The 22,011-nt window shown below is 43.7% G+C and overlaps 1 long non-coding RNA gene and 1 pseudogene across 1 annotated transcript in view; one reads left to right on the top strand and one right to left on the bottom strand.

Annotated features, from left to right (window-relative positions):
- Positions 1 to 483, bottom strand: part of LOC134929194 (uncharacterized) — a 64,657-nt gene extending 64,174 nt beyond the window's left edge. Inside the window, exon 1 of the long non-coding RNA XR_010178366.1 lies at positions 292 to 483. This is a non-coding gene — a long non-coding RNA (uncharacterized LOC134929194). The remainder of the gene's footprint in view (positions 1 to 291) is intronic.
- An 18,921-nt stretch (positions 484 to 19,404) lies between these two features.
- On the top strand, positions 19,405 to 19,523 carry LOC134930631 (5S ribosomal RNA; annotated as a pseudogene).
- The last annotated feature ends 2,488 nt before the right edge of the window (positions 19,524 to 22,011 follow it).

Raw genomic sequence — 22,011 nt, 5'->3', positions numbered from 1 at the left:
ACACATATCCAATGTCCAATACAGTAAAACCAGGGCCGCCGGTCTAAAAGGGTCTCAGCTCGGTCGCACCTAGGATGTACCCGCGTAAAAATAAAGGGTGTGACCCGACTTGTGCGGTCTGAAAGCTGTACAATTTAGCTATTGCTATATATTTTTGTGATGCGGAAGGATATTTTTGCTGTATGTCTATATATGGCTGCAGCCTATTAGGCTAGTCTATTTCAAAAAACTATGGCTCAAGTTCTATTGTAATATATGGTGTGAAGCCTAGGTCATTTGGGTAGAACTGACCTCTCCTGACGTTTTCGCTACAGTATGTCCCTGAAGCATTCAGCACCTTTCAGTGAGTGTTCACCTCCTGTCCTACTGGTCGCTACCCTCAGCAGATCTGCTCCCTAAAAGGCTGCTCACACTCTTCTTTCTAGGGTCTGCTGTTTTTACAGAAGACTCCAGCTCTGCATGCCACCACTGCCCAGCACCAACTGCCACTCACTTCCAACTGTCACTGGCCTTACCACCTGACTGGTCATGTGACCTGCTCTTGAGCAGTTGCTGGGAAATATCTGCCTGCGTGATTACATATAGAGGCACTGTAGCACTTTGCCCATTGTCAAACATAATACCTCACATAGCAGGGTATTACTTTTTGGTTTTGGAACTCTTTTGAATTATTTTCCCTAATCATAGAGTAAGAAGGTTTGCATCTGATTACCATTAGGCGTTGTATGCTAGGGCAACAGTTATCATGCATGGCTTCTTAATTTCTGCAGTCATGTTACCTTCACTACCAGTGCAGACCTCTGATAGAGAGACGGTTTTTTTTTTTCTGCCTATCCCTAACCTTAATTCTAATTGTAATGTCATGGATGATATGTAAACTTATTGTCGACGGTCTTTATGTGGAAATTAATGATGTTGACATCATAATTGTTGACACCTGGAAATTTGGCAATGGACAGAATATCAACATAGTGAAAATGACAATATGAGCATTAGGGTTAGGTGTAGGTTTAGGGGTTAAGACTGCCAATAATTTTAGGATTAGGGTTATGGGTGAGGGGTTAGGGTGAACATTAGGGTTAGGCTTATGATAAAGGGTAAGGGTTAGCGTTAGACTTGCCTCTAGAAGACATTGTTGCCATTATTGGCGTGTCGACATTTCATTAGTGTCCACATATCAACATTCTCATGTCGACGTTGCTCAAAATCAATATAATGTACCGAACCCTCATGGTCTTTGCAGTCTTTATACAAATATGGTCTTTAAAACATTAAATCATATAATATAATTTCATTGCTTTTCTCTTAGTGTAAACACTTTCATTGTGTGCAATAAACCACATAAGTCAGCAGTTATTGTGATAACACTTTTCACCTTTCCACGACCACATGGCAGGTGATGAGCTTTTTTTCATCACTGCTGGTGGTCATTGTGACTACAGCTGCCTATGTTTAGCAATTCACATGTGTGAACGTGCTTTCAGCTGCAGGCAAGGTGGGAGCCCTCTGAGCTTTGTGTGGGAGGGGAACAAGATCTCCACCTGCACCAACTGTATAATACATCCATCTACTTATAAAAGACTTTAGGACACAAAGCATTTTCAATTAGTGATCAATTTGAGTCACATGGAAAAATGCATTTAGTCCTATGTGACACTGGTTGCCATTTAGCTACTGACTAAAAGGATTATTGTGGTAGTATAAACAAAAGGTGACAGATTTCTTGTTTCTTAACAACAGCAGCAACACAAACTGCCTTACAGCTTATTTTCAAGTTTGCTTTATTTGTTTTCTCTAGTTGGAGCATTATACCTTAGGTCCCTCAGCAAAAAGGAAAACTTGTGTAACACTTGTGCAACACTATTGTATGTATATGCTTCCTAAAATATATCTTGTGACTCAGAGGATCACCCAAAAGAATGTTTCACTTCTTCCGTGAGAAATAATCATTAGATACATACCTGCTTTCTTCAATGACAAAATGAACATTAAAGCAGAAAAAAAAAAAAGTCTATGATAACCACTTATCTGGCTAATACATTTTTCCAGAAATATCACATTTTCTTTGTTGTGTAAATAATTTAAACCCAATTCATTATAATTTTATTAACAAATATGCAGTTTTGCTAATAAAATTATACTGAATTAGGATAAAACAGGTGATATTTACATAATGCAAAATTTAAAAAAAAATCAACATTTTTGGGGACATTTTTGGTAACAATAGTGTTATACAGTAAAAAAAACACTTTACAGGTGTGTGTGTGTGTGTGTGTGTGTGTGTGTGTGTGTGTGTGTGTGTGTGTGTGTGTGTGTGTGTGTGAATAATACAAAGCCTTGCCAGTACATGATATAATTGGGATTATTTATTATAAAAACACAATTAGGTGGCTGATATAACCCTGTGGAGGCCCAGAAATGCCCAGAGTGTGATATTGAGGCCAAGTAGAGAGGAAATAAGCCGAAGAATCCTTCATCAGCCTGGGCGGCAGGAAGACTGCCTTCCAGCTGCTGCAGATAGGCATTCCTTTTAGGAATGCCCCACTTCCACAGACTGGCCAGCAGTAGAAGGCAGCAGGGAGGTTGCTGCCATAAGCAATGGGTCAGCTGGGTGGGCTGGGCTTGGTCCCTTAGCTTCTTAAAAACTTCTGAGTGGTACCAAATTTCTAATTGCCTTAAAAAGCGGTGATAAGAAATTCTAATTAATGGGTCTAAAACCCGATAAATTATAAATATGCCCCAAGGAGGCACTTTGGAACCCCTGTTTCAATTCTCTCTGCACTTTGAAATCCTCTTTCTCCCTACTCTGCCATCACATAACATATTGAGAGCTGTAATCTTACTCAGACTGACTGTGTCTGGCAGACATTTTTGTATGCCTTCTAGAGAGAGTTTGAAGATGATTAGTATGAGGATAGCAAGCTTAAAATTTACTTAACTTGCTATTTAAAGATAAAATGACCCAGTTATTGGTGCTGCAATATTACAGATTTGCAACCATTATGTAGCTAGGTAAAACAACATTTCGGAGAAATGAAAATGAAAAAGAACCACAATTTACTGCCTGCTCTGGGAACACAAAAGTGTCCATGACAGTTGCAACGCTTTATGATAGTTTGTTTTAAATAGATGACATGTGAAGATGTGTTACATGTGTGACTACTGTAACATTGTATTCTGGGATGTTACTTTCAGCTTAGCATAGAATTAGATCATGACTGGTGTGAACCAAACTCTCCTGACAACAAGGAAAGGCGACAAAGGTTATTCAATCATTTTTAGTTTTGTTTTCAAACTACTAAGGGATTCCTGCAGTCAGAGAACTGAGGAATCTCTTAATTCACAGAATACACAAAATATTCAAACAGAATTTTGTTGATATATTTAAAAATTCTAATTCTTTTTATTACAAAAGTATAACAGTTTTATCTATTTTTTTATAATTACCAGTACACATAAAGTGAAATATTGAGGTTCGCTTGTGTCCTTTTAACATTAATTTGGCAAAGGTGTCAGATTTCTTCATATCACTCCTCATTCCTCATTTAGCACACATCTCATGGTCCCCAACCCTTTGCTATAACACAGGGAGTGTGGGCTTACCGCCTGTGTACACATACTTGTGTACTATGAGAATACATTCTTATGATGTCACTAGATACGTTAGAGTCATCTGCAAATCCCAGAGGGCATCATCAAGGTGTGTCTGCAGTGAGAATTTCACCCTGCGTGTTTTCTGTTTGTGCTGTGGCATTTAGACGACACCCTGCAAAGCAGAGAAACAAGTTCAGGCTAAAATTAATGAGAAACTTTCTAAACCTGAGGTCATTTACATTGCATGCAATTCTTTACACCCTGCAAATTCCACTACTTTTCACGCTCTCAACAAATAGACAAAATATGTTGCCACTATAGAAAACTTGTTAGCAAAAGTAAATACAGTACAGTATGTTACTAAAATACACTGGAGTAGTGTTTAATGGATAAATGTCTAACCATGGTCCTTTCACTTGTGTCAACCTGTAGAACAGAACTATAGAAAACAATCTGGGAAAAGGGCTGAGACAACTGCAGGCTGACTGCGGCTGACCATGAGAAAATGCAGCTGTGCTTACAAGTCAAGTTATATACTGTGAAAATGTGTTATGTAAGGTGCAAATAAATTAACAGCAGCTGCTACAAATTGATAATACATAGAATAAATATTCAGTAAATCAAATTTGTTAAATATTTTTTCTGCTCTAAAGTAGTAGTGTTATATCTCTGAAAAATAATCTACAACTAAGGCAGAGCCTTAACATGACATTTTGGTGCATTGTGCCAGAAAGAGCACAGGTGCCACCACCCCCACGTACTTTGAATAGGGACAGCACAAACCCTCATTATGCATCAAAAAAAAGAGGTGTGGTATCACTGAGATGGGACGTGGCCACACAATGTTACCCCCAATGTATATACTCCACAGTAAGGCAACCTTATTTACATTACACTGCATAGTAGTGTTTCTTATTCACATTACACCACACAATAGTGCCCCTTATTCTCATTATACTAAAAAGTAGTGCCACTTATACACATTACACCACATAGTAGAGCTCATTATTCACATTATACCACACAGTAGTACCCCTTATTATACACTGTGCAGGAGCTGGAAAGCAGAGGTCTGAAGTGAGCCCTCAACAATGCTGACAGCCAGGGCTGCCATCAGAAATTGAGCCTAGGACTGACAAAATAAGCACAGTCCCCATCACAGCAGCCTCTTGCCTCCCCTTGTGTCCCATCATATGTCTCGTACCTCCCTGTGTCCCTCCAGCAGCCTCTCAAACCTCCCCATGACCCAATCCCACCAGCAGTCTCTTACCTTCCCTTGTGATCCACTCCATGTGACCCACTACCTCCAGCATCCTTGCACCTCCCGCCTTGCACCTCCCTGTGTCCTCCTCCCTCCAGAAGCCTTGCACCTTCATGTGTCCCACTCCCTCCAGCAGCCTCTCGCATCTCCCTGCGAGCCCTCTTCATCTGGACATTGGTCTGCAGGAACCCATGGTGCCATTCTTATATCGGAGCTCTCATCCAATTGGATGATACAGAATTTATAGATTGTTCAATATACCTGCGATTGAGATTTTTAACAGATATACCTATTGATCACGTTTTTTAAACTGATCATTCTTTCAAAATGCACGCATGAAAACATAGATGTTGTGTTCAATTAAACTTTTTACAATACTACACTATCATTTTGATTCGATATTGGAAAGCTTTTTGATATGTGAATGTGTTCTAGAGAGACAACATAATTAAAAGTCATATCCAAAAGTACTGTGATAAAAAGACACCATGACAGGCTCCTAAGACAAGTTTTGGTCTGGTACGCAAAATATATTATTTCCTATGAGAAGCATTCATATGAAGTGAAAATACTAAACCATGAGTGCTTTGGTCATTCCTTCTTTTACAGTATTCCTATTTAGATCTTACTCTGGCTTGGATCATCTAAGGTGAGCAGCTATGTAACCGATTGATCACAGTAAAGTATTGCAGGAGCAAACAGTTATTTATTGTAATACTAGATAGATAGATAGATAGATAGATAGATAGATAGATAGATAGATAGATAGATAGATACTACTGTGCATAAGTTTTAGGCAGGTGTGGAAAAAAGGATGCAATGTAAGAATGCTTTAAAAAATAGAAGTGTTAATAGTTTATTTTTATCAATTAACAAAGTGCAAAGTGAATGAACTGAATTAAAATCTAAATCAAATCAGTATTTGGTGTGACCACCCTTTGCCTTGAAAACAGCATCAATTCTTCTAGGTACACTTACACGGGTGTAGTATGGTATGCCGGCGACCGGGATCCCGGCGACCAGCATACCGGCGCCGGGAGCCCGACCGCTGGCATACCGACAGCGTGGCGAGCGCATATGAGCCCCTTGTGGGCTCACTGCGCTCACCACGCTGCAGGCACGGTGGCGCCACGCTACTTATTCTCCCTCCAGGGGGTCGTGGGTCCACGAGGGAGAAAATCTGTCGGTATGCCGGCTGTCGGGATTCCGGCACCAGTATACTGTGCGCCGGGATCCCGACAGTCAGCATACTGAAGACCACCCCACTTACACACCGTTTTTGAAGGAACTTGGCAGGGAGGTTGTTCCAAACATCTTGGAGAACTAACTACAGATCTCCTATGGATGTAGGCTCAAATCTTTCTGTCTCTTTATGTAACAGACGGACCTGATGATGCTGAGATCCGGTTCTAACCCAAGTCAGAACAGATAAGAACCTGTCCCGGCAATTATTAAAAAGAAAAGAGAGAAGTACAAATGCTAAGAAGGCATGATGTGCATTGGGATAGTCTCCAGCCCACTGGAGAAGGAAACTCTAAATATATATATACAGTATATATATGTATATACATATATATATATATATATATATATATAGACTGATCAAAAAAATAAAGGGAATACTAAAATAACACATCCTAGATCTGAATGAATGAAATATTCTTATTAAATACTTTGTTCTTTACATAGATGAATGTGCTGACAACTAAATCACACAAAAAATTATCAATGGAAATCAAATTTATTAACCCATGGAGGTCTGGATTTGTAGTCACACTCAAAATTAAAGTGGAAACACACACTACAGGCTGATCCAACTTTGATGTAATGTCCTTAAAACAAGTCAAATGAGGCTCAGTAAAGTGTGTGGCCTCCACGTGCCTGTATGACCTCCCTACAACGCTTGGGCATGCTCCTGATGAGGTGGTGGATGGTCTCCTGAGGGATCTCCTCCCAGACCTGGACTAAAGCATGCGCCAACTCATGGACAGTCTGTGGTGCAATTGGATGGATGGAGCGAGACATGATGTCCCAGATGTGCTCAATTGGATTCAGGTCTGGGGAACGGGCGGGCCAGTCCATAGCATCAATGCCTTCGTCTTGCAGGAACTGCTGACACACTCCTGCCACATGAGATCTAGCATTGTCTTGCATTAGGAGGAACCCAGGGCCAACCGCACCAGCATATGGTCTCACAAGGGGTCTGAGGATCTCATCTAGGTACCTAATGGCAGTCAGGCTACCTCTAGCGAGCGCATGAAGGGCTGTGCGGACCCCCAAAGAAATGCCACCCCACACCATTACTGACCCACTGCCAAACCGGTCATGCTGGAGGATGTTGCAGGCAGCAGAACGTTCTCCTTGGCGTCTCCAGACTCTGTCACGTCTGTCACATGTGCTCAGTGAGAACCTGCACGGTGTTAGGCTGTAAGCACAACCCCCACCTATAGACGTCGGGCCCTCATACCACCCTCATGGAGTCTGTTTCTGATCGTTTGAGTAGACACATGCACATTTGTGGCTTGCTGGAGGTCATTTTGCAGGGCTCTGGCAGTGCTCCTCCTGTTCCTCCTTGCACAAAGGTGGAGGTAGTGGTCCTGCTGCTGGGTTGTTGCCCTCCTACGGCCTCCTCCACGTCTCCTGATGTACTGGCCTGTATCCTGGTAGTGCCTCCATGCTCTAGACACTACGCTGACAGACACAGCAAACCTTCTTGCCACAGCTCGCATTGATGTGCCATCCTGGATGAGCTGCACTACCTGTGCCACTTGTGTGGGTTGTAGACTCTGTCTCATGCTACCACTAGAGTGAAAGCACCGCCAGCTTTCAAAAGTAACCAAAACATCAGCCAGAAAGCATAGGAGCTGAGAAGTGGTCTGTGGTCACCACCTGCAGAAAAACTCCTTTATTGGGGGTGTCTTGCTAATTGGCTATAATTCCCACCTGTTGTCTATTCCATTTGCACAACAAAATGTGAAATTGATTGTAAATCAGTGTTGCTTCCTAAGTTGACAGTTTGATTTCACAGAAGTGTGTTTGACTTGGAGTTACATTGTGTTGTTTAAGTGTTCCCTTTATTTTTTTGAGCAGTGTGTATATATATATATATATATATATATATATCTCCAACGGCGGCACACAAGAAAAACAACAGTACTACAGCTTGGTAAGCAATGTTTTAGTGCTTGTCAGCACTTTTATCAAGCCTCAATGCAATGTGCACAGTCCACAAGTTTAAAAACCCACCACCACAGCCTGCAGTGATCACCACACCTCCATTCACAAGAAATGTAAGTGATCACCATGACTAGCTCAGAAACAATAAACCACAATAGCATATAACAAACATACAAAAAACATAATAAACATTAAAAACATTCAAAGATTGAGCATTAAAACAATACTAACAATAGTTTATCAAATGCTAAGTATATTATAATATCCTGCTGGAAAAAGCATTCATAAATTGACTTCATCACACTAATAATCTGTAGTAATATCGAAATATATGTCTGATTCTATACTATGTTGAATATTAAATGGCTGTCTGTCCAAACAAACTAATTATCTACCCATACAACTACAAAATGACTTGAATCCTTAGACTTTCATTTAACCCTTTAGGGGCCAAGGAGTCAAGTCTCATTATCCTGTCAAAGTCGAAAAATATTGCAGTACACACATCACGTACAAACTACCCACAGATGGCCTCCGTGCGTGTACTTGTTCTGCCGTGCGTGCACATATTCGCAATTTGCGTATGGTCGCTCCCGCGGTCCTGCGCATTAGCGCGTGGTATGGGTAATTACGGTAGAGTTTGTGATCGCATGGAAAAGCCATAAAAACACATTACATATTTAATCCAAATAGTGCACAATGTACATATAGTCTCCCTGCACCACACCTGCAAGTTACACTAGTTTAAATGGTATCAGAACAAAGGGATTCACCTTTACAGGATAGGAGGGGACAGAATTAGGTAATAAGGTGGTGTTTGGTATCCAACTGTAGGGTATATTAAGGGAAATATTCCGGTGTTGGTTTGCAGAAGATTACAGGAGCAGAATATAAATATTAACTGTATTTACTGTACATTTGGTATGCGGCGGGAACCCAGAGGAGACCACCTGCAAGTGCACCTGGAACAGACATCGCCCACCTATTCAAACCGACCTATGACCTCTCCTGTACTGTAAATGACCATCCCTGTGTCCAATGGACAAAGAGATTACAGTTTCCATTGTGTTAAGTTTTGGACTATTGTATAAATAGCCAGCTGCATGCCCGGTCACACACAGACTCTGAAGGTCATCTCCCTAGATGACTGAGGACCGGCCGGGAAGCACAGGCGCAACTAAAACGTATGTACCATTGACTGTAGCCATTTTTTTCTATTGTATTGTACTGTTATTGTAACCCCCTTTCAGTAATTATATGTTGGTGTGTCGGAACCTGGCATTTTAATTACAATCTGGTGTCGTGTCTCCTTTTCCCTGCTAAGGTAATAAGTGTATTTCAGTCACACGTGTAGCTGCTAAGTGCTCACGGAGTATCTTTGGGTGTGTACGCACTGCGTGTACTTTGTACGGCCAGCGCAGCGTTTGTACGCAAAGTACATACACGGTACGGGGCTCTGTATGCTAATGGTGTAAAAAGTACGTAGGCTAAAGATTGATTACAGCGGCCGCAGCGGCTCCATTTAAAGTGTATTAAATGTCTTTTTAAAGTGTTGCTTTTAGTCCTGTATGTAAATCAACGTTTACAATCCATTCTACCTCTCTTCGTAGTAATTTTGCAGATCTATCGCCACCTCTGAGTGACAGGGGTACATGATCTATGATACGGTATCGTATGGATGATAAGTTGTGCTTTGCCTCTAAAAAGTGGCATGCTACAGGTTGAATACTGGCACCAATGTTGATGGCCGCTCAAATTGCTGTTCGATGTTGTGCCATTCTTTCGCAAAATGTTACTTCTGTTTTGCATATGTCAATTTTGGAACATGGACAAGTGATAATGTATACTACAAAGCGGCTTGTACATGTCAGGCGATGTCGTATAGTGAATTTGGCTCCTGTATAAGGATGGTAAAAGACAGGACCTGTTTGCAAGAAACCACATGGAGTTGTGGTGATCACTGCAGGCTGTGGTGGCGGGGTTTTAAACTTGTGGACTGTGCACATCGCATTGAGGCTTGATAACAGCGCTGACAAGTGCTGAAACATTGCTTTCCAAGCTGTAGTACTGTTGTTTTTCTTGAGTGCCGCCGTTGGAGATATATATTGCACGCAGCTGTTTCGGCTGTTGATGAGGAAGGCACTGTGAACAGAATCTCTTTAAATCTGATGAAGTGCCGGAGCTGGGAGTATTATATGTGTATATAAATATATTGTGTGTAAGAGAGGACCCCTTGATGAAGTCCAGCAGGGACAAAACACATCGGGTGCCACTTGATACTAACTCCTCCTCCTGAGTTAAGATATATATCTAATTTTTTTAATATGTTTTAACATATTTGTGTACCTTTTTGGTTTTAATTTAAACTTTTAAAATATTTTTTTATTTTTTCTCTTTTTATGTGGTTTTCTACATATGTTTTTTCAAATTGGCTTGCCATCCAGCATGAATTTGTTATAGTGTCGTATTTTGTGAATAAATATATCTTTTACTTATAGTCATATAATCCTCCACATCATCCCTGACACCATTGGTCGCTGAAAATTACCTTATTTCTTTTTTCTAATATATATATATATATATATATATATATATAATACAGGAAATCCCACTTTCGTGGGAAAAGATAGCACTCTCCAGACTTAATATCCAATAAAGTAAAAAGGTAAATTTAATGCAAAGGTAATCTCACAGTTCATATGAAGTATCAAAGCGATCTCCAGCGATTTCCAACGTTTCGGTCCCTGGCGGGGCCTTTTTCAAGGAATATACAGACAGTCAACAGTGGCAACGATACAGGATAAATTCAGCTTTGCAGGAGAACTGGAGACACAGATATTGCCTCACCGGCCCCTGCTAAATACTAGAGATGAGCGGGTTCGGTTCCTCTGAATCCGAACCCGCCCGAACTTCAGGTTTTTTACACGGGTCCGAGCAGGCTCGGATCTTCCCGCCTTGCTCGGCTAACCCGAGCGCGCCCGAACGTCATCATCACGCTGTCGGATTCTCGCGAGGCTCGGATTCTATCGCGAGACTCGAATTCTATATAAGGAGCCGCGCGTCGCCGCCATTTTCACACGTGCATTGAGAGTCATAGGGAGAGGACGTGGCTGGCGTCCTCTCTGTTTAGAGAAGAGAGAGACACAGTATTTTGGGGAGCATTATTAGGAGGAGTACTACTATACTGTATACTACTATACTACTTGCTGAAGTGATATTTATACTAGATTAGATAATAGATAGTGTGACTGTAAGTGTATTATCTGACTTGTGGGGGAGACACTGACAGTGGGGAGCAGTTAGAGTCTGAGAGCAGGACTCAGGAGTACATATAACGTACAGTGCACACTTTTGCTGCCAGAGTCAGTGCCACACTGCCATTGTTGTGACCACACTGACCACCAGTATAATAATATATTTTGTGATTGTCTGCTTAGGCCTCGGAGTACTAGTTGCAAGTTGCAACGTGACCTGAAGTGACCACCAGTTTAATAATCAATCACCACCAGTTTAATATATATATATATATATAAATATATATATATAAAATTGTATATAATATATATATATATATATAATATTGTATACCACCTACCCGTGTTTTTTTTTTTTCATTCTTCTTTATACATACTACTATAGTAGCTTACTGTAGCAGTCTGCGGTGCTGTGCTGACCTGACAGTGTCCAGCAGGTCCGTCATCAGTCATTACATAATAAATATATATAGTACCTGTCCGGCTGCAGTACTAGTGATATTATATTGATTTCATCTCATTATCAATAATTTATCATCCAGTCTAGACTCTATATTAGCAGCAGACACAGTACGTTAGTCCACGGCTGTAGCTACCTCTGTGTCGGCACTCGGCAGTCCATCCATAATTGTATACCACCTACCCGTGGTTTTTTTTTTTTCTTCTTTGTACATACTACTATAGAGTCGTAGCTTACTGTAGCAGTCTGCGGTGCTGCTGAGCTGACAGTGTCCAGCAGGTCCGTCATCAGTCATCATTACCTAATAAATATATTATCTACCTGTCCGGCTGCAGTACTAGTGATATTATATATACATACATATATATATTGATTTCATCTCATTATCAATCATCCAGTCTATATTAGCAGCAGACACAGTACGTTAGTCCACGGCTGTAGCTATCTCTGTGTCGGCACTCGGCAGTCCATCCATAATTGTATACCACCTACCCGTGTTTTTTTTTTTTTCTTTCTTCTTTGTACATACTACTATAGTATAGTAGCTTACTGTAGCAGTCTGCGGTGCTGCTGAGCTGACAGTGTCCAGCAGGTCCATCATCAGTCATCATTACCTAATAAATATATTATCTACCTGTCCGGCTGCAGTACTAGTGATATTATATATACATACATATATATATATTGATTTCATCTCATTATCATCCAGTCTATATTAGCAGCAGACACAGTACGGTAGTCCACGGCTGTAGCTACCTCTGTGTCGGCACTCAGCAGTCCATCCATAATTGTATACCACCTACCCGTGGTTTTTTTTTTTCTTTCTTCTTTGTACATACTACTATAGTATAGTAGCTTACTGTAGCAGTCTGCGGTGCTGCTGAGCTGACAGTGTCCAGCAGGTCCGTCATCAGTCATCATTACCTAATAAATATATTATCTACCTGTCCGGCTGCAGTACTAGTGATATTATATATACATACATATATATATTGAATTCATCTCATTATCAATCATCCAGTCTATATTAGCAGCAGACACAGTACGTTAGTCCACGGCTGTAGCTACCTCTGTGTCGGCACTCGGCAGTCCATCCATAATTGTATACCACCTACCCGTGGTTTTTTTTTTTTTCTTTCTTCTTTGTACATACTACTATAGTATAGTAGCTTACTGTAGCAGTCTGCGGTGCTGCTGAGCTGACAGTGTCCAGCAGGTCCGTCATCAGTCATCATTACCTAATAAATATATATCTACCTGACCTGTCTGGCTGCAGTAATAGTGATATTATATATACATACATATATATATATTGATTTCATCTCATTATCAATCATCCAGTCTATATTAGCAGCAGACACAGTACGTTAGTCCACGGCTGTAGCTACCTCTGTGTCGGCACTCGGCAGTCCATCCATAATTGTATACCACCTACCCGTGGTTTTTTTTTTTCTTTCTTCTTTGTACATACTACTATAGTATAGTAGCTTACTGTAGCAGTCTGCGGTGCTGCTGAGCTGACAGTGTCCAGCAGGTCCGTCATCAGTCATCATTACCTAATAAATATATTATCTACCTGTCCGGCTGCAGTACTAGTGATATTATATATACATACATATATATATATATATTGATTTCATCTCATTATCATCCAGTCTATATTAGCAGCAGACACAGTACGGTAGTCCACGGCTGTAGCTACCTCTGTGGCGGCACTCGGCAGTCCATCCATAAGTATACTAGTATCCATCCATCTCCATTGTTTACCTGAGGTGCCTTTTAGTTGTGCCTATTAAAATATGGAGAACAAAAATGTTGAGGTTCCAAAATTAGGGAAAGATCAAGATCCACTTCCACCTCGTGCTGAAGCTGCTGCCACTAGTCATGGCCGAGACGATGAAATGCCAGCAACGTCGTCTGCCAAGGCCGATGCCCAATGTCATAGTACAGAGCATGTCAAATCCAAAACACCAAATATCAGTAAAAAAAGGACTCCAAAACCTAAAATAAAATTGTCGGAGGAGAAGCGTAAACTTGCCAATATGCCATTTACCACACGGAGTGGCAAGGAACGGCTGAGGCCCTGGCCTATGTTCATGGCTAGTGGTTCAGCTTCACATGAGGATGGAAGCACTCAGCCTCTCGCTAGAAAAATGAAAAGACTCAAGCTGGCAAAAGCACCGCAAAGAACTGTGCGTTCTTCGAAATCCCAAATCCACAAGGAGAGTCCAATTGTGTCGGTTGCGATGCCTGACCTTCCCAACACTGGACATGAAGAGCATGCGCCTTCCACCATTTGCACGCCCCCTGCAAGTGCTGGAAGGAGCACCCGCAGTCCAGTTCCTGATAGTCAGATTGAAGATGTCAGTGTTGAAGTACACCAGGATGAGGAGGATATGGGTGTTGCTGGCGCTGGGGAGGAAATTGACCAGGAGGATTCTGATGGTGAGGTGGTTTGTTTAAGTCAGGCACCCGGGGAGACACCTGTTGTCCGTGGGAGGAATATGGCCGTTGACATGCCTGGTGAAAATACCAAAAAAATCAGCTCTTCAGTGTGGAGGTATTTCAACAGAAAAGCGGACAACAGGTGTCAAGCCGTGTGTTGCCTTTGTCAAGCTGTAATAAGTAGGGGTAAGGACGTTAACCACCTCGGAACATCCTCCCTTATACGTCACCTGCAGCGCATTCATAATAAGTCAGTGACAAGTTCAAAAACTTTGGGCGACAGCGGAAGCAGTCCACTGACCAGTAAATCCCTTCCTCTTGTAACCAAGCTCACGCAAACCACCCCACCAACTCCCTCAGTGTCAATTTCCTCCTTCCCCAGGAATGCCAATAGTCCTGCAGGCCATGTCACTGGCAATTCTGACGAGTCCTCTCCTGCCTGGGATTCCTCCGATGCATCCTTGCGTGTAACGCCTACTGCTGCTGGCGCTGCTGTTGTTGCTGCTGGGAGTCGATGGTCATCCCAGAGGGGAAGTCGTAAGCCCACTTGTACTACTTCCAGTAAGCAATTGATTGTCCAACAGTCCTTTGCGAGGAAGATGAAATATCACAGCAGTCATCCTGCTGCAAAGCGGATAACTGAGGCCTTGACAACTATGTTGGTGTTAGACGTGCGTCCGGTATCCGCCGTTAGTTCACAGGGAACTAGACAATTTATTGAGGCAGTGTGCCCCCGTTACCAAATACCATCTAGGTTCCACTTCTCTAGGCAGGCGATACCGAGAATGTACACGGACGTCAGAAAAAGACTCACCAGTGTCCTAAAAAATGCAGTTGTACCCAATGTCCACTTAACCACGGACATGTGGACAAGTGGAGCAGGGCAGGGTCAGGACTATATGACTGTGACAGCCCACTGGGTAGATGTATGGACTCCCGCCGCAAGAACAGCAGCGGCGGCACCAGTAGCAGCATCTCGCAAACGCCAACTCTTTCCTAGGCAGGCTACGCTTTGTATCACCGCTTTCCAGAATACGCACACAGCTGAAAACCTCTTATGGCAACTGAGGAAGATCATCGCGGAATGGCTTACCCCAATTGGACTCTCCTGTGGATTTGTGGCATTGGACAACGCCAGCAATATTGTGTGTGCATTAAATATGGGCAAATTCCAGCACGTCCCATGTTTTGCACATACCTTGAATTTGGTGGTGCAGAATTTTTAAAAAAACGACAGGGGCGTGCAAGAGATGCTGTCGGTGGCCAGAAGAATTGCGGGACACTTTCGGCGTACAGGCACCACGTACAGAAGACTGGAGCACCACCAAAAACTACTGAACCTGCCCTGCCATCATCTGAAGCAAGAAGTGGTAACGAGGTGGAATTCAACCCTCTATATGCTTCAGAGGTTGGAGGAGCAGCAAAAGGCCATTCAAGCCTATACAATTGAGCACGATATAGGAGGTGGAATGCACCTGTCTCAAGCGCAGTGGAGAATGATTTCAACGTTGTGCAAGGTTCTGATGCCCTTTGAACTTGCCACACGTGAAGTCAGTTCAGACACTGCCAGCCTGAGTCAGGTCATTCCCCTCATCAGGCTTTTGCAGAAGAAGCTGGAGACATTGAAGGAGGAGCTAACACGGAGCGATTCCGCTAGGCATGTGGGACTTGTGGATGGAGCCCTTAATTCGCTTAACAAGGATTCACGGGTGGTCAATCTGTTGAAATCAGAGCACTACATTTTGGCCACCGTGCTCGATCCTAGATTTAAAGCCTACCTTGGATCTCTCTTTCCGGCAGACACAAGTCTGCTGGGGTTGAAAGACCTGCTGGTGAGAAAATTGTCAAGTCAAGCGGAACGCGACCTGTCAACATCTCCTCCTTCACATTCTCCCGCAACTGGGGGTGCGAGGAAAAGGCTCAGAATTCCGAGCCCACCCGCTGGCGGTGATGCAGGGCAGTCTGGAGCGACTGCTGATGCTGACATCTGGTCCGGACTGAAGGACCTGACAACGATTACGGACATGTCGTCTACTGTCACTGCATATGATTCTCTCACCATTGAAAGAATGGTGGAGGATTATATGAGTGACCGCATCCAAGTAGGCACGTCACACAGTCCGTACTTATACTGGCAGGAAAAAGAGGCAATTTGGAGGCCCTTGCACAAACTGGCTTTATTCTACCTAAGTTGCCCTCCCACAAGTGTGTACTCCGAAAGAGTGTTTAGTGCCGCCGCTCACCTTGTCAGCAATCGGCGTACGAGGTTACATCCAGAAAATGTGGAGAAGATGATGTTCATTAAAATTAATTATAATCAATTCCTCCGTGGAGACATTGACCAGCAGCAATTGCCTCCACAAAGTACACAGGGAGCTGAGATGGTGGATTCCAGTGGGGACGAATTGATAATCTGTGAGGAGGGGGATGTACACGGTGATATATCGGAGGATGATGATGAGGTGGACATCTTGCCTCTGTAGAGCCAGTTTGTGCAAGGAGAGATTAATTGCTTCTTTTTTGGTGGGGGTCCAAACCAACCCGTCATTTCAGTCACAGTCGTGTGGCAGACCCTGTCACTGAAATGATGGGTTGGTTAAAGTGTGCATGTCCTGTTTATACAACATAAGGGTGGGTGGGAGGGCCCAAGGACAATTCCATCTTGCACCTCTTTTTTCTTTAATTTTTCTTTGCGTCATGTGCTGTTTGTGGAATGTTTTTTGGAAGGGCCATCCTGCGTGACACTGCAGTGCCACTCCTAGATGGGCCCGGTGTTTGTGTCGGCCACTAGGGTCGCTTATCTTACTCACACAGCTACCTCATTGCGCCTCTTTTTTTCTTTGCGTCATGTGCTGTTTGGGGAGGGTTTTTTGGAAGGGCCATCCTGCGTGACACTGCAGTGCCACTCCTAGATGGGCACGGTGTTTGTGTCGGCCACTAGGGTCGCTTATCTTACTCACACAGCTACCTCATTGCGCCTCTTTTTTTCTTTGCGTCATGTGCTGTTTGGGGAGGGTTTTTTGGAAGGGCCATCCTGCGTGACACTGCAGTGCCACTCCTAGATGGGCACGGTGTTTGTGTCGGCCACTAGGGTCGCTTATCTTACTCACACAGCTACCTCATTGCGCCTCTTTTTTTCTTTGCGTCATGTGCTGTTTGGGGAGGGTTTTTTGGAAGGGCCATCCTGCGTGACACTGCAGTGCCACTCCTAGATGGGCCCGGTGTTTGTGTCGGCCACTAGGGTCGCTTATCTTACTCACACAGCTACCTCATTGCGCCTCTTTTTTTCTTTGCGTCATGTGCTGTTTGGGGAGGGTTTTTTGGAAGGGCCATCCTGCGTGACACTGCAGTGCCACTCCTAGATGGGCCCGGTGTTTGTGTCGGCCACTAGGGTCGCTTATCTTACTCACACAGCTACCTCATTGCGCCTCTTTTTTTCTTTGCGTCATGTGCTGTTTGGGGAGGGTTTTTTGGAAGGGCCATCCTGCGTGACACTGCAGTGCCACTCCTAGATGGGCACGGTGTTTGTGTCGGCCACTAGGGTCGCTTATCTTACTCACACAGCTACCTCATTGCGCCTCTTTTTTTCTTTGCGTCATGTGCTGTTTGGGGAGTGTTTTTTGGAAGGGCCATCCTGCGTGACACTGCAGTGCCACTCCTAGATGGGCCCGGTGTTTGTGTCGGCCACTAGGGTCGCTTATCTTACTCACACAGCTACCTCATTGCGCCTCTTTTTTTCTTTGCGTCATGTGCTGTTTGGGGAGGGTTTTTTGGAAGGGCCATCCTGCGTGACAATGCAGTGCCACTCCTAGATGGGCCCGGTGTTTGTGTCGGCCACTAGGGTCGCTTATCTTACTCACACAGCTACCTCATTGCGCCTCTTTTTTTCTTTGCGTCATGTGCTGTTTGGGGAGTGTTTTTTGGAAGGGCCATCCTGCGTGACACTGCAGTGCCACTCCTAGATGGGCACGGTGTTTGTGTCGGCCACTAGGGTCGCTTAGCTTAGTCATCCAGCGACCTAGGTGCAAATTTTAGGACTAAAAATAATATTGTGAGGTGTGAGGTATTCAGAATAGACTGAAAATGAGTGGAAATTATGGTTTTTGAGGTTAATAATACTTTGGGATCAAAATGACCCCCAAATTCTATGATTTAAGCTGTTTTTTAGTGTTTTAAAAAAAAAACACCCGAATCCAAAACACACCCGAATCCGACAAAAAAAATTCGGTGAGGTTTTGCCAAAACGCGGTCGAACCCAAAACACGGCCGCGGAACCGAACCCAAAACCAAAACACAAAACCCGAAAAATTTCAAGTGCACATCTCTACTAAATACCCATCAATATGGCGCTAGACACGCCCCCAACACGGCTGCCGGTCGTGTGGAACGCATGGCTGGAACGCAAGCGCATCACTTCCGCCGGAAGTGGGCTGCGGCCAGCCAGTTGTCACTGACCGCTTCCTGGATACAGAGCCGTTGCCGTGGAGACATCGCGTCACCAGAAGTGATGCGATGTGCTCCATATGCGGTTCACAAATTGACAGTGACCGCTGGTCTATTATACTGCGTTAACAACTGGCTGGACGCAGCCCACTTCCGGCGGAAGTGATGCGCTTGCGTTCCAGCCATGCGTTCCACACGGCCGGCGGCCGTGTTGGGGGCGTGTCTAGCGCCATATTGATGGGTATTTAGCAGGGGCCGGTGAGGCAATATCTGTGTCTCCAGTTCTCCTGCAAAGCTGAATTTATCCTGTATCGTTGCCACTGTTGACTGTCTGTGTATTCCTTGAAAAAGGCCCCGCCAGGGACCGAAACGTTGGAAACCGCTGGAGATCGCTTTGATACTTCATATGAACTGTGAGATTACCTTTGCATTAAATTTACCTTTTTACTTTATTGGATATTAAGTCTGGAGAGTGCTATCTTTTCCTGTATTGTACTATGGGCCCGGCCTCTGTAGTGGCTGGACTCTGATAGACACCCCAGCAGTTGACTTTAATATTGTGAGAGTGCAGGGATTCCTTGTATATTTAGAGGCAGTTCAGTTATCTGTATTTCTTTTTTCCTGCACCCACCCTGTATCGTATTAATTACTGCGCAGGTACTTTAGACATAAGATTCATCACTCATCGGGGATACCTACACGTGTGGGGCTGTGCTTTTTTTGTTTATCTTGCACAGGTATTTGGCTTAAGGTTGTGTGTTTATTTATTTATTTACCGTCATACCGCACTGGGCAAGCCCAAATACCATCCGAACTTGGAAGCTAATCAGTGCTGGGCCTGGTCAGTACCCGCCAGGGAGACCTCGGGGAATACCTGGTACGGTAAGTATCCATTACATTCACCTAGTGGCTGAGCAGTGTACCAATTGGCATGGCACATAGCCAGGTGGGTTTCCTTGATGATAACCTTCTTGCACAGGCTGAACATGGTGTGATCTCCCTCACGGACGATGACGCAGATAAAGTCCTGTTCGACCAGTCAGATTTTGAGACACTACCTGCTGAAACCCCGACAGATCTTTACCACCAATTGCTTAGACTTAGGAAAAGGGAAATAGATTTGACCCTCCACGGGCAATTTCTGTCTGAGTATTATCTCAAAAAGCAAATACCCAGAGGCTTTAGAATTAATAATATCCCAACATTAGGCAGAAATAATCCCACCTTCTGTAGCCGTTGGTGCGGAGTCCTAAATAAATGCTCCCTAGACCTGGTGCTACTAGTCGTTGAGGAGGTTGGTATTGAACTAAAGAAAATTAAATCCCAAATTGAGGCGTTTAACGGTTTACACCTGTTAACTATTAGAAATGACAAAACTATTAATCTAGTGGAGAAACTTCAGACGCAAATTGATAACTATAAAAAAGAGATAACTGCCTTCAAGCGCAGCAAATTGAACACGGTTATATCTGACTATCAGAACCATACGGTTTACTGGTGGCTACTAGGTGACCCGAGATCAAATAGACAACAGAGACCATTCAGACAAAGACGGCAAGGGCGTAGACAACTGTACACTCAAGACACTGGGTCCTCGGCTTCAGCCTCAGATACAGAGCTATCGGACAGCCGCCCATCACAGAGGCCTTTTTTAGACCATACCAACACTCCCGACCTCCCCCCAGTTGCAAACCACGGAGGCCGCACCCAAGGAAGGGGAGATACCTGGCGAAGGTGCAGGGACAAGACCAGAACCTAGTTTTTAATCTCTCGAGTAACACACTGGATGAGGCTACGGTAAAACTCCTCTCCAGGGGTCTTTCTTTTATACCTACAGCCCCCCACAGACAATTCGATATGGCGGTAGATATCTGTAGGTTTGGCCGTAAGCTCCGATTAAGGGAACACTTCGCCACTGACTTGGGTCTAGATAAGATCCAGTTCCGGAAGCCCTCCACCTTTGACCCAGCCTCCTCTAACGCAAGCATCAAGACATTCAGTCGTATGATCGAGCATGATGCTCTATCACCTGTGTCCACTAGACGTTTTGATAATCTGACTCCTGCTGAACGTACAGCACTTAATTCATTGAAAAAAGACACAAGCATAGTGATTAGACCCGCTGACAAGAGGGGAGCTGTTGTGGTACAAGACTGGGTTGACTATAATACTGAGATTATGAGACAATTGTCTGATGAAAAAACTTACGTTTGTTTAAACCACAACCCTATCAAGGAAATCAAAACAGCGGTTGACCACTCGCTGAATAAGGCCCTTAGAGAACACTATATTGATAAAAATACGTATGAATATCTGACCGTTGAATATCCAGTATGCCCTATCATTTACACTCTCCCTAAAGTTCACAAAACATTGGTGAAACCCCCAGGCAGGCCCATCATTTGAGCCAGAAATTCATTACTACAGCCATTAGCCATTTACGTTGACAGTTTTCTTCAGCCCATAGTACAACATGGAGATAGTTACTTACGAGATTCCACAGACTTTTTGCAGAAACTCCGTGCCCTCCCGGATGAGCTGGATGATATTCTCCTTGTGACTATGGACGTCTGCTCCTTATATACCATCATCCCACATGATCAGGGATTACAAGCACTGGCTAATGCATGGCAACAACAACCACCGATCGGGCCACCAGTAGACTTTCTTCTAGAGCTGACAAGCCTGGTTCTCAAGCAGAACCATTTTTTGTACCAAGGCAGCTATTACCTGCAGCACAAGGGGACAGCGATGGGATCGAATTTAGCGCCGGCGTACGCAAACATCTTCATGTCTGAATATGAACAACACCATATCCTATCCCGGTTTGGAGAGCATATATTGTTCTATCAGAGGTATATAGATGACATTTTTATGCTGTGGAATGGGACGATTGAATCCTTCCAGCAAATGATCACCTCACTGAATGAGTTGGAGAACCCGGTTAAGTTCACATACCAGGTTGATCCACACAATGTTAATTTTCTGGATATCTCAATCTCCTTTGAAGGGGGTCGGATCAATACAAGCCTCTACAGAAAGCCAACCGATAGGAATACCCTGCTGCACCCCAGCAGTCAGCACCCGCCTGCCCTCAAGGACAATCTTCCAATCTCACAGTTTCTACGAGTTATGCGCAATAACTCTGATAGCAGTACTATGGAGAACAAATTGTCTGAGATGACATCAAGATTCCTGAACGAGGATATGAGAAGAAGAATGTCCTTAGATGCCTCGCAAAAGCAAGGAGTAAGTTTGATTCACCTGTTATAACAACACTGCCTACTCATACACCGGAACGGATGGTCTTTACAACCACCTATGACAATGTCTCCAATAAACTCAAGGGAACCATACGGAGAAATTGGCCCATTCTC

The sequence above is a fragment of the Pseudophryne corroboree genome, chromosome 5, assembly GCF_028390025.1.
Source record: "Pseudophryne corroboree isolate aPseCor3 chromosome 5, aPseCor3.hap2, whole genome shotgun sequence".
NCBI classification, from domain to species: Eukaryota; Metazoa; Chordata; class Amphibia; order Anura; family Myobatrachidae; genus Pseudophryne; species Pseudophryne corroboree.
This window is presented reverse-complemented; position numbering and strand designations above follow the sequence as displayed.